Source organism: Phasianus colchicus, chromosome 1 (genome assembly GCF_987193195.1).
Source record: "Phasianus colchicus chromosome 1, bPhaCol1.hap1.1, whole genome shotgun sequence".
Taxonomy (NCBI): Eukaryota; Metazoa; Chordata; class Aves; order Galliformes; family Phasianidae; genus Phasianus; species Phasianus colchicus.
The window spans coordinates 3237413-3250286 of record NC_143436.1 but is presented as its reverse complement, the minus strand read 5'-3'; positions in this window follow the sequence as shown (position 1 = coordinate 3250286).

Here is a 12874-nt window from a genome sequence, read left to right as displayed (position 1 = left end):
CACTTAAGTGAAGGTAAACACACATAAAAACATCACTTTGTTGAGGATGCTAGTACAAATGAGAATCAGATGTAGCATATTCACAAAGGCCCATCAAGTAAACTTTCTTTATTTTATGTCATGCAGAAATATGTTTCAAAATACATAAAAAACACTGCTTTGTATGTTTACTAAAGGGAACTCTCCCACCTCTTTGTCCTTCCTCTGAGCCCATCGCTGCTCAAATCCTTCCCCTCTTCTTTGACTGTGTAATTTCTGCAATGTCTTCTGCTTTCCTGCTCCCACAATACGTGTTCATTCCATTTCTTCAGACCCTGAAGGCTGTAGGGATATTGATTAATTTTTTTTGGCTTGTACAGGAGACGTATTTAGATACACCATCTAAATGCATGCATTACAGCACCAAGGTGCTAGGCATTTGCTGCATAGCCATCTTATTAGAGACAGCCAAGAGGTATCTCAGCCTGCTGTGGGATGGCACTGTAAGCAAGGGGTATATGATAGTCACACACCATGAGTGTTTTTATACTTCCTTGAGCACCTCATTCCTCCTAACTTATCCAGATGTGAATAGTAAGCTGATACCAACTTATATCACAGCTATTAAAAGCAGATACAGCAAGTTGCATAGAGTCTAGTGGACTAAATGGGATGACTGGATAAGAAAAAGGAGCGCCAAGTACTATTGATTCACAGGACATGGGACAGTGATGTTGCACCAAGAAGTCTAGTGGAAGGCCAGCTTTGGCACTTCTACACATGCTGTGATAATGTGTTCTACTTGCAGGGCTTATATATCTCAAAATGTATGAGGTACGCAGTAGGAAAAACAAATAAACTGGTAGGTGGAGGAGAGAACAGGGTGAAAAGAACGTGGCAGGCATTAAGAGAAGTTTTTATGGATTATCTAAAAGTGCTTTTGGTTATAAGCAATTATCCATCAAGGAGCTACAATCATCACCTTGTATTTGATTTTGTCATCACTGTTATAAATATTAATGAAATGTTGAGTACTGGCGCCAATTCTTTTCCCACAAGCAAGATGTCAAAGCCTGCTGGAGATCCTAGATCAGAGGTTTCTGTTGTTTTCAGCGGCCTGTGGACCAGGCTATTCTATCAGTCTGAAAAACTTGCTGAATTTCAGAGATGGAATAAGAATGGCAGCAAGAAGGAAGCAGGGAGAGAGTTAATGGAGTGATTAGCTTTGTGAGGTCTGAAAAGAAAAGGACAAATACTTCAGTGAAATACATAAATGGGGATAAATGTTGAGTCTGTGGATGATGTTTGCTAGAATGGCAGCCATTGGCCAATGTTTTATTTTTTGTTATTCCTCATTTGTGGAACAAAATCAGACATTATCTCCAGGGATGTTTTCAGATGTAAATAGATGACTAGGCATGTTCAGATGATTTTTGCCATCCCTAGAGTTTATGTTTCATATCGTTTCATGGGCACACTTCAATCAGATTGCATCAAAACTCGTGGCCTGATCTGGGGTGTTCTGACTGAAATGAAGATTAAATGTTACTCAAGATGATTTACAGCTCTCCAAAACTAGATCTGGATGGAAGATGAACCATTTGTCTGGCACTTTCCAAGCCTCAGGGGTAGGAAGTTCTGCGCAGATTTATATTTTCTATTTCTATAGACTTACAACTGCTCACTAATGAGAACAATTTCTCATATCCTCAGTGTCCATAGGACACCAGCATTGTAGCCCTTCAACAATGGGGCTAGATATGAGCACAGCTGCATCTGTGCACTTCCAGGTAATGGATGGAGCAACCAGAGTCTGAATCAGACCCATACATTCATCTTTACAGAACCACCTCTCAGCCATGTCCTGTTCTGTGTTATCCAGGCTCTAACACAGCAAAGCTTAAAAATGTTCAGTTCTCAATTCAAGTTTTTCAGCTTATCTGTAGGTTTTAGCATGTTTTTTCCTCTGTTGCTCATAGAATCATAGAATCACTAAGGTTGGAAAAGACCCCCAGGATCATCCAGTCCATCCATTCACCCATCACCAATGGTTCTCGCTAAACCATGTCCCTCAACACAACATCCAAACGTTCCTTGAACACCTCCAGGGTCGGTGACTCCATCACCTCTCTGGGCAGCCCATTCCAGCACCCGACCACCCTTACTGAGATACATTGGAGCATTGTTACTTCAGGAGGAACGTTACTGTGAGATCTGATGGGATTCACCACCCAAAATAATCAATAGTTTGGTACTTTGTGCCAAGATGGGATGGAGCTCCAGGCAGGGTCAGCATATCAGCTGGGTATTCAGACAGCAGAAGCAGCATTTCCTTCAGCCTGTTCGTCTCCAAAGGAGTTCTGATGTTATTTACTCAAAGAAAGAAGGGGATAGACTCTTTGGCAAGTCTGGTGGGATATAGGACAAACGGATATGGTCTCAAACTAAAAGAGGGGAGATTTAGAATGGATGTAAGGAAAATGTTTTTATGATACATTATGAAGCACTGGAACAGTTTGCTCAGAGAGGTGGTGGATACCCCATCCCTCCAGACATTTAAGGTCAGACTGGATCAGGCTCTGAGCATCTGGTTGAGCTGTAGGTATCCATGTTCATTACTGGGGAGTCGGACTAGATGACTTTAAGGATCCCTACAACTCAAATGACTGTATTGTTCTATAATTTACTTTATCAGGTCTTTTTTTTTTCTTTTTTTTCTTTTTTTTCTTTTTTCTTTTTTCTTTTTTTTCCCATAGTACACAAGCTGATAGCCAAATGAGAGGGATAAAATATTATTAATTTTCTATGGATTTGATGTCTCGAGGTAAAAGTGTCAGCTATTTTTCCTGTTGCAGAATCAGGTGGTGCAGGAAATAGACAGCTCAAGGAGTCATGTTGCCAGTGGAGAAGCATCTCCTTCCTTTGCTGTAACTTTGCACAGAACCTAAGCTATGGGCCTTCCACAACTCTTCCACATTATGAGCTGGAACCATTCTCAGTATACTCCCAGTGAAACCACATCCAAGGAGAGTGCCTCAGTGCACTGCTTGTCTTACAATAACTTCTTTTTTTTTTTTTTTTATGATTTTATAGTGTTGATTCACATCCCGCAGCACTTTGCTGCTTCTGACTCCCTCTCCTCAGCTGATGAGAACTGGGGTTGTGCATCTGTCTCTCACTGCTGTCGCATAAAGCGAGTCCTCTATGTTGCATACAGATGAGACTTGGCTCGTGCTCGAGCGGCAGCCAGAAGGAAATCCACAGGAATCACAGCTCCCCAGGTGTAAAAGGATGACAAAAAATAACAGGCTCGCAGTTTGCAGAGTGCTGGTGGAAGACACTTATGCCTCTCTTTGCCAGCATTTGTGATTTTGCCGCCAGCCTCACCACGTCTAGTAGTGTCTTTAGTGAAAGGATGCTACGTTAAAAAGCAAACGCTGTGCAATTCCTGTGAAGGAGCAAAGCTAGGACGAGTGAGCCCTCAAGGGTGTGAAAGCAGAGGGCCATAGAAGGACCCAGATGTCACTGCTTTTCAAACCCTAAACTGCTTTATTTTCAACTCAGGATCGGCAGTGGTGAGATTAATGGCTGGATCGTGTCTGTGTTCTCCAAAGTTTCTTGAGATAATGTCTGATCCCTGAAGATTATCCCTACATCTTCTTGAAAATCTTTCTATTTAAACATTGCCTTTTACAAAGTCTGCTTTCATTTGAGAGAAAAAAAATATTAAACTGTTTTGTCAGAGAAGAGACACGTATCAGAAAGGGGCTCTTTCTGCAGCATGTGCTCAGACCTCTCTCACTTCTATTTATGCTCCTTTTGAGCATAAGCACAGTTTACTTTCATCTGTCTGATGGATTTCTGTTGCTGTGATCCTTTATCACCTGGGAAAGGTGTCTGTGGCTCTTTCCACAACCACAGAAACACAAAAGACCCCATCTCCTTTTGTCAAGGAGCCAATGTCGAGAATTTCCTGCTTTCTCACTTGGGGGTAGCGACTGACCTGGAAAGAACGTCTCAATTGAATATATACTTTTTCCCAAATGAAATATCACTTACCCTCTTCTTTGCAGTGCCAGTAATACAAATGGTCTCCAACCACTATAATTGCTTCGCGGTAGATTGAAAGAAGAAGGAGCAGCTTTGCTGATTTGTGGTTTAGAAGAATGTACAATATATGTGTCTCCAACTGATATTAAAGATGACAGATTGAAATCTGAACAACTGAAGATGTGCACTGCCGATGATAAATTGCCCTCCAACTTTGAGAAGGGTTGGATCATGGCTCAAAGTGCAAGGGAAAAGCATGAAATGAAAGCCAGAGCACCAATGTATAGTCTCCACAATTAGCATAAGCATCCATCCTACATTTGTAGAGTGCTTTCTATTTCCATGTGGATCTAAGTGAATTAGTGTGGTGGGGGCTGATAGCCCCATTAGATAGCTTGCTTTCCTTTAATGGTTTGATAAAAGGAAGGTGACAAGAAGATAGATAGAGATAATACTCTAGGCTTCTTACATAGAACCATTATCATTAACAGCATTAATTAGCCTATAATACACTGTAGAGAAACATCAAATACAACCATTCTAAAGGGAAGTAACCTGACAATTGTCAGTAACATGATAGGTTAGCATTAGCTGATACTGATCACTGAATATCTTCCTATCTTTCAAATGGGGAAGAATTCCCATGACTGCCTTGCAGGAAACATTTCTAGCCTAGTCATTAAAAAGACACATGGTTATGGAAATGAGAGCCACAGGGTCGGCAGCAGACTCCAGAACTCTTGGCCATCAAGTCAGTCCTTCCTGTACTAGTCCAATTTACCCTTTAGAAACTGTTTGCACCTAGGGGCACGTTAAGATGGACTAAATTGTTTCTGTATCCAACAGTCCTTCCCAGCAGAAATGGGTAGCGTCTTTGGAAAGTGCCTCAAAGAGTCATAGGAAGTGCAAAGTAAACCCTGAATTTATCCATAAGAAGTAACGTGTAGAGAGAGAGAGATAGAAGTGGAGTATAGCCCTATACTGGGGAGTTTCAGCATTCATGGGCAAGGATGATAAATTACACTACAGGGAAATGCAATTGTGCTACTGTTACCTCCCTATCCCAAACCCCAGAGTTCCTGCTAAGAGGAGAAATTAGCTGTATGATCAGGATGTCCTTATGGCAGTTGTCTCTCTTTGCAAGGAATGTATCAATCCTATCAATCCACAGAACCAAATTAGGATCACTGCTGAACCAGGAATTCCTGGTTCACGGATTATGCTCAACAGAGGTTTATCCAAACTACTTGAGAAAAAAAGCCACCCTAATTAAGGAGCTTTTACATCTCCCCTTGCTAAATCATTTTAGCATTTCGTTGTGAACATGACTTTTCTGTCCTAGCATTCAAACTAAATCTTCTTTGCTGAAAATTAAGCTCATTTCTTCCTATTTTTCTCCCAGCAGACCAGAAGAATTGCTCTCATCACGTTTTCAAGTATCTTTTGTCTCCTGGACAACTATTATTCTATCTCCACTTGGCTTCTCTTTTCTTGGCTAAAGAAATAAAATTCCTTCAACCTATTTTGCTGATTACAAAAGTAATCAAACTACCAGAGAGGGTTTCCTTGCTCTGAGCACAAACCCTCACTCAGCAAGCAGTCCTGAGACCCTTTCATCAGGCTTTATATGCTGCTTCTCCATCCTGCGTGCTGCTATTCCTCAACAGCATCACAGTGCTGGAAGGAATATTGAGGTTTAATCTAACTGTTCTCAGTATATCGAGAGTCTGAGGCATGTGGGCTATGCAAAACCTCCCTGGGTTCTGGGTAAGTCCTCAGATGCTGATGTCTAAGCTCTTTTATACTGCCTGCCCACCAGCATTTATCACGAGACTCTGAATCAGCCATAGCTTTGAGTCAACCTTCACAGGGAGCTTCCAGAAAAAGATGGAAGGTTTGCTCATCCTGGACACCCAACAATTGGATGGCCTACACTGATGAGTTGCATGCTGTGTACTTTATTTTAAGTCAGCTTTCTCACAACCACCTCATATCCAAGCATAAGGGAAGGGGTGTTCATTTATTTATCTTTTTTTTTTATTATTTGGCAATAGCAACAGTTTTATGTTTCTGATATCTTGGGTGGCAGCACTTTGATATCTAAGTTGAAACAATCAGTCTTCTGCACATCAATCCAATCTGAATGAGCAGATCTTCCATTAGGAATGAGAGAATATAAAGAAACAAAGCAGATGTTTGGCTGGTCAAAAAGCAAATGTGAGGTTTTTGTAGAAATACAGCATTTCCAGAGTAAAGCAAGTGAAGGGCAAAATTCATATTAAAGTGGAGGAGAAAATGACAAATTCTGAAGAAGATCCCAAAAGTAAAGTTTATCCCTCAAAGGGATGAGTGTGAAATTGTATTTCATTGGATCCTGAAGTGGGTGCTTTGACCAAACAAATCCTTCCAAGCCTCCTCTTGAAATTATTCTTCACCTGGTCGTGGGCAGATTCCAAGCTCAGTGGCCCTTCCTATCCATGCAGCTACAAACAGCATTCATGATAAGTGTTCATCCTCCAAGGAAGAGGACAAGTGAGACTGGACTGTCCTTCATTGACCAGATTCACCTAGCTCTTTGCAATTTCACTTTCTAGCCCTTCTGCTTCTGTACTGTCTCATGCAGTCCCTTCAAGAATGAGCAACCCTGACAGTGACAGGCAAGACAACTGGTTATCAACACTAATGCAGGAATGCAGGCTTACAAGGAATTGCAGTTTTACATTCAAGTCTCTTTGTAGAAATGCCTGATTTAAATGCTATATCTGAACTGCCATCTAAACTAGAGCTTTCTGGTCCTGGCTCCACAGCCAATGGAAAAAGTTGCGGCTGATACCTATGGTAGACACAAGCGGTAAGCAGTTGTTCATAACCCATTGGTTACCCAAAGACAGTTTAGAGACAGAAAGATGTGCTGCCATCCACAGCTGACATCAACCTGGCATCCATCCCACCTACACTCAGGGGTCAGCCACAGAAGCATTTCTAGCTCCATAAATCCTCTCTGGGTTGAGCACAGGGAGATAAGCTCAGTGTGTTCATGATATGTATTTCACTTTGGATCTCAAGTCTTGCAACTACATGGTATTGGAAGCAGTTCATACCATGGGGCAACACTTTTAAGCTGAGCTCAGAGCTGCATCAGTGAAATGTAAGAAAGAAATGCTGCCCTCTCTGCCTGGTCTGGAATTGAGTCTCGTAGTGGGAGAGCAGGAGGGAAGAAATCTTCCTTGGGGAGGCAAAATATGGAAAATGAAATAGAGCAGACAGCAGAGAGATTGAGAGAGGGAGCCTGATGGATCTATTACTATTGACCGTAAGCTTGGTTAAGGTGGCAGTTATCAGCTATCGTATCATCCCATCTAACAGTGGAAAAGAAATATCAATACTGAAATGTTAAAGGCACCAAAAAAAAAAAAAAAAAAAAAAAAAAAGCAGAGCAGAGAGAGAGGATGTGAAATAATAGCACTGCAGTGATTAAGACAGACAGATGGACAGACTGTGATGTTGCTGCAATGACTCTCAGCAGCGCTAGTAATGAAAGTCTACATTTCTCTGGGAGAAAATAAAAAGGAAGATGAATTTGCTCTTGTGCTGCCTGCTGCTCTTGGTAGACTGCAAAACAGATTTCCTGGGTTCTCAAAAGGGATTGCTTAGAGGAAATACCCAAGTCAGGGAGGTTATTCTCCTTTATTCACAAATCAGACCCAGATAAAGTATCTACACCTCCAATTTTGGAGCAAAGGAATGGATCCATACTTTTCCATATATATTGTAAGGTCTGAAATGGCTTGAGGTCAGTGATTTCCCAAGAAAAAAAGATGTGTTTGGTTATTGCTGCTTTGAACTTGATGATTTTCCATTGCTTGAGGTGAAAATCTGCCCTGAAATGTGTACATGCATCAGTGTGTGTATGCATGTGTAAGTGGGGGTCAGATGGGCACGTAGCATTGTTATAAATAAAAAGAAAGCGTCTGTCTTCTTGCATTGTGCTTGGAACCAAAGGCTTATTTCCCTAGAGGTCCACGTGTCCCATTTTATTTATGAACTCTAATGGCACCATCCCAAATGATGGCTGCTCCACAGATGGGCCTGGTTCCCTATAGGGGACTGTCCCGTGAGCACAGCTTTTCAGCAGCACCGACCTTCTCTTCCAAAAGCCACAGACTTCTATTTTTTGGTATTTTGTTGGCCAACAGCTTCTTCTCTCCTCTGTAGCATGGTCTGGGAAAGATGCTTAGGAGACCACACTAGAAAATGTGGAACTGAAACATCTGGGTAAGAGAGAATTGTTGAGGGATTGTGAGTGGTTTGGTTTGGTTTGGTCCAGTTGTGTGGAAAACAGATTTTTTTAAGGGCTATTTTCAATTGAGCTCAATTCCCATTTTTTCAGAATCACCCCTACTCTGAAAACCAAGCTTGTGTTGGAACAACGTCTAAGCCTGAGCCTGTTCACCCTTATTCCTCTATTCCCAGATCAGCAACTGCAGTCCCAGAAAGGCTATAAAAATTAATGGTGACAGTAAGAAAAAGGGATCTGCCCTGACTATGCAATTCCCCTCCAAAAGCTGCAGGCGATGCCTGCAGTGCTGCTGATGAGGCCAGGAGGAGCCCTCAGGAGAGCATCTCTCCCATCCCCATCCCGCTGAGAAAGCACCCACGTCCCCCTGAGCACCCCCAGAGAGCTTCACTTTAGATTTTTTGAAGGAATAGGAGGGAGAAATGCAGAGAAAATCTTATTTATACTGATGGTCAGAAGCAAGGCCAGGGGGACTGCATTCATACCCAGACATGTGCAGCCTCAGCATCTGAGGCTTCAGCTCTGTTGCCTCCTAACTCATGTCAAGAGGCACTGGGGTGACAGCAGGCAGCTCCAGCCATTCCCCTCCTTCCCCCACAGGCCTGGCTCTGATTCTTCTCAGCTTTCAAGGCTCTTTTAGTATCTAAAGTCGATCCTTTCTGTATCCTACACCTCTTTTCCCTTCATCTTTCACCAGCACTGTAAGAGGAACATGAAAGTTGGGTTTCCTCTGCAAAGCATGGCAATAGGGGACCCATGATTGCGATTACAGCTCTTGAACTAATGATGTGTACAGACTCCAGATAACAGCAGTCTCCACTGGTAGGATGGGGATATCCTGTGTTGTCCTAGCTATGAAAGAGAGAAAATCTGTTTTAACAGGGGTGTATTTCCTCAGCTGGCATAAACCAGCGTACTCGATGCCTTTCTAAAGGCCAGGATGGATGACGATAGCCCCAGGATGATTTCCCACAAAGCTTCACAGAATCTGAATGAAACGAGCACGATTCATTGCAAGCCCTTAACAAAGCAAGCACACAGCTTGGTGCTTAAATTTCACCACCATCACCGCTATTTTTGTGTACAGCCAGCCAGAGCCATATTTATTTTCCCAGCATCATCCCCTGCTTGTTTTACAGGAGCAGGACTTGACATACAGGGTGTCTGACAAATAACTTGCCCGGTGCTTCAAAAAGTCAGCAGTAGAGTCAGGAATCACAGCCTGGTACTGTGCAAATAAACACATCTGTCCTCTGGCTGCGTGGAAAAGTGCAGGCGTGGGATTTAAGGGGTGGTTGTGAACTGGGGGTAGGGAGAGAGGTGCAAAAAAGGAACTGGAAACAGAGCCTGTGTGATGAATGTATTTGAGTGGGAGTCAGTGAGTTTATGGTAACTGCATCACATATTTGCATTAATCTTTCTTAAAAATATTTTGAGTTTTCTTTACTCACTACCAAGGCAACTAATTCCAGCAGGAAAACAGCAGGGAGAGCTCACACTGAGCAGTTGTAAACAGCAGCGAGCACAGATTTTAGATGCACAGTAGCCAAGTGCCAAGCAGCCAGCAGGTACAGAGAAAACTTCTTGGCATCTGGAAATCTCCTACCAGGCATGCACAGAGCAACCACTGACCATACAGCATGATGTCCACTCATGTGCATGGGATCTCAGATGCTGATGGATTGTTGCTTGATGTGTTCAGTACTGCTGATGTTGGCAGGCATTAAGCTCCTCACACACAACTCCAGATTTCTCTTGCCCTGAAAGCAGAGTGAGCTATGTGAAGCATCTCAGCTCCCATCATTAACAGTATCGATCCGACAGTATAGGTTTCAGAGCAGAGGCTTGAACCTTTACACCCCACACTGAGAAAGGACAGCCTTTGTGCATCTTGAGCCAGGCATCCCGCAGTGACATGGCAACAAGGGGACAGCTTTTGATGTCAGCTTTCCCTGTGGGGCTCACAGACCTCAGGGAGAGAAGGGTTGAAGCTCAGCTGGCTGAGCCTTGGCTTAGTTACAGCATCAATGATGACCTCGTGGCCTTTGTGAAAAAGCATTTTCAGCCCTCAGGCTGGAAAGGTTGGTCACCTCTGTCTGATCTATCCACAGGCACTGACACAGACAAACAAGGTTCCAGCTCCGGGAAGTTCGTGGAAGATGGATAACACAACACAGATGTTAATGAGCCATAAGGGAAGGCAGCAGAAAATGTGAGGAAGATATGGTACCTGACACTTTCCTTTCAAATCTAATTGCTCCTTATTTGGCTGATAGAGGGCTTCCAACATTGGAAGCACAAATCTCCATGGTCCGAATGAAGGAGCAAGGACATCACCTGCATGTCTGACCCATCTCTAACAACAGTGCTTCAGCCTTGAGCTTGCAGCCAAATATTCATGACCAACAGTAAGCACAGACAAGAGCATCTCCACATTAACCATCTGAGTAAGTTAAAAGCCACCATTGGCATTGCTCCTTGCCTGTTGTTGTGCTTCAATCCATACCTGTTAAGGGTGAGTCTCCATCCCACCAGTCATATCCTGACCACTTGGCTCTTCCTCGAGACAAATAAGCATGAATAAGTGCAGCTTATCTTAAATACACATCACTCAGCTTGAACCCTAGAAGAAGCCTTGTCCTTCTCCAACAATCAGAAAATAAAAGGAGGGTGATTAGCTCTCATGCGTTATCATGTGTATCATCCCACCATAAGACCTTAAGTAAGCTGAAGTAATACTGGAATTACATCTCATCAAAATGGAGTCCTAAGCCATTTAGGCATGTCAGAAAATCCCACTTTAAAAGAAAAAAAAAAAAAAAGTAGAATAGAGATAATGAGATGATGATAAGGTGATTGATAAAGCAGATAGACACCAAAGTGCTGAAAGAGAAGCCCACTACTGATTGCAACATAAACTCCACACTCAAACAGATGGAGAGCACTGAGAAATATATTACCCTGCATGGCAGAACAATACCATCTTCAGACTTTGACCTTTTCAGAAGAAAGGAGCTCTTCAATTATCAAAGGTAGCCAGAGATTTTTTGTGTGCTTCCTCTTGACAGGGCTGCTTTCAGATATCTTTAAGGCAATGGAGATCCAGGACACACAGCTTGACCTCCTGGATGTGTTTTCTCTGAAGTGTTTCCTACCGACACCCAAATATTAAGTCCTCCAGATTCCCTCATCAGTTGAATTGTGGTCTCCATGGTCTAGCCTACACTTTATTCTTCTGTATGTAGCATCACCTATAAGGCATGAAATTTTTCAGGGCTCGTCTGCTGTGTCTCAAGTGGAGGTTCTGCAGCAGATTGAGAATAAATCATAGAATCATAGAATGGCATGTGTTGGAAGGGACCTTTAAGACCATCTAACTCCTTGGCTTCCAAAGGGAAAGAAGGAAGAAAATGCAAAGAATGACTTGAGAACATCTCAAAGGTATTTTTACAGACAAAGAATGACACCAGGCCCATACATGTTAAACCTGGCAGCTGTCTTTGGTCTGGGCTCCTCCAGCATTTCTCCAAGGCAACGGGCAACCACCACTAGATACAGCTTCCTGACAAGTTGACATTGTAACATGTCAGCTCCTTATTATACTGCCTGCAGTGATCATGAGCTCTCTGTCTGCTCTTACCCTCTTAGGAGAGCTCAGCACTTTGGGCAAGGCCTGACAGTTGCCCATGCAACCAACACCTTTCCAGAAGCAGTACCACACTGCTGGTGCCAAGTGTGCAGGACTGAATCCTGCTTCTCCCCAGGGAATCCACCTCCAAACAGGTTTTGAATGCTCCCCTCCCACCCTGCCAATGCTCTGTTTTCTCTTTCCTGACATATGCAATGTTGTGTGATTTTGAGTTTTGGATAAACAATGGCAGCAAAGAAGATAAAAAATGCACTTAATTTTCTCTGTTAATAAGATATGGGTTTGCATGCCTGCCTCCCTCCTTCCCTTTCTTCTGAGCTTTCACTGATTCAAGGATCTGTTACTGGGTGCTGGTTGGAAACAGCTCCTCTGTTTACTATCTCTGCAGGAGATATTATTGTCTCTCACTGCTTAAAATCATGACTGTTGTTCTGTTTGTTTCCAATTCCAAGCTCCCTTCTTTCTCCATTTCCTAGCTAGAGAATGCTTAGATATCCAAACTATTTTTTGAGATAAAGTTTATTGCTTATCTTTCACATGTAAGGGTAACAGGCATGTGTGCAAGACTGGGGGCTGTATTTTGATAGCCTACCCTGGGTGCCAGTGACACTGGTAGCTGGTTTTGGTAAGACCAGGATGAACTTCCAGCAGAGGGGCAACAGGCAGCTACTGGACAGAAGGCCTGACAGTGAATTTATACATGCCCTTCATTTCCATGGGCAAACTGATGGGCCTTGCCTACTTTTCTATATGTGTAAAATGGAAATAGGTTTCTTTTCCTCATTCTGCCAGTTATGGAGAAGCAGGATCATGGTAGCAGCAGGATCATGGTAGCTTTCCCTAGGGAAAGTAAAGCTGCTTCAGTGCTATCAAGACTTCACTATATAGAAGAGATTGGT